This window comes from Mytilus galloprovincialis, chromosome 2, assembly GCF_965363235.1.
Source record: "Mytilus galloprovincialis chromosome 2, xbMytGall1.hap1.1, whole genome shotgun sequence".
Taxonomy (NCBI): domain Eukaryota; kingdom Metazoa; phylum Mollusca; class Bivalvia; order Mytilida; family Mytilidae; genus Mytilus; species Mytilus galloprovincialis.
In genome coordinates this window covers 80,885,061-80,885,288 of record NC_134839.1, presented here as the reverse complement: position 1 = coordinate 80,885,288, position 228 = coordinate 80,885,061, and positions in this window count along the sequence as shown.

Below are 228 nucleotides of genomic sequence, written 5' to 3'. Positions count from 1 at the left end.
TCAATAACTAGGTTTATACCCGTATATTTCAAAATCTGGCCAGGTAGAAATGCAAAACTTTGTAAAATGATCCCATTATTTGTTTTGTTTACATGCGTTCCTTTGGTTCGTAGTAAAATTCTTGACCTGATTCTGTTTCATTCAGGTATTAAAAGCTAAATATGCAATTATTTTAAATAGTTTCACAGGAGTGACATTCAATATTATACAGTCACAAAGAATGCACGT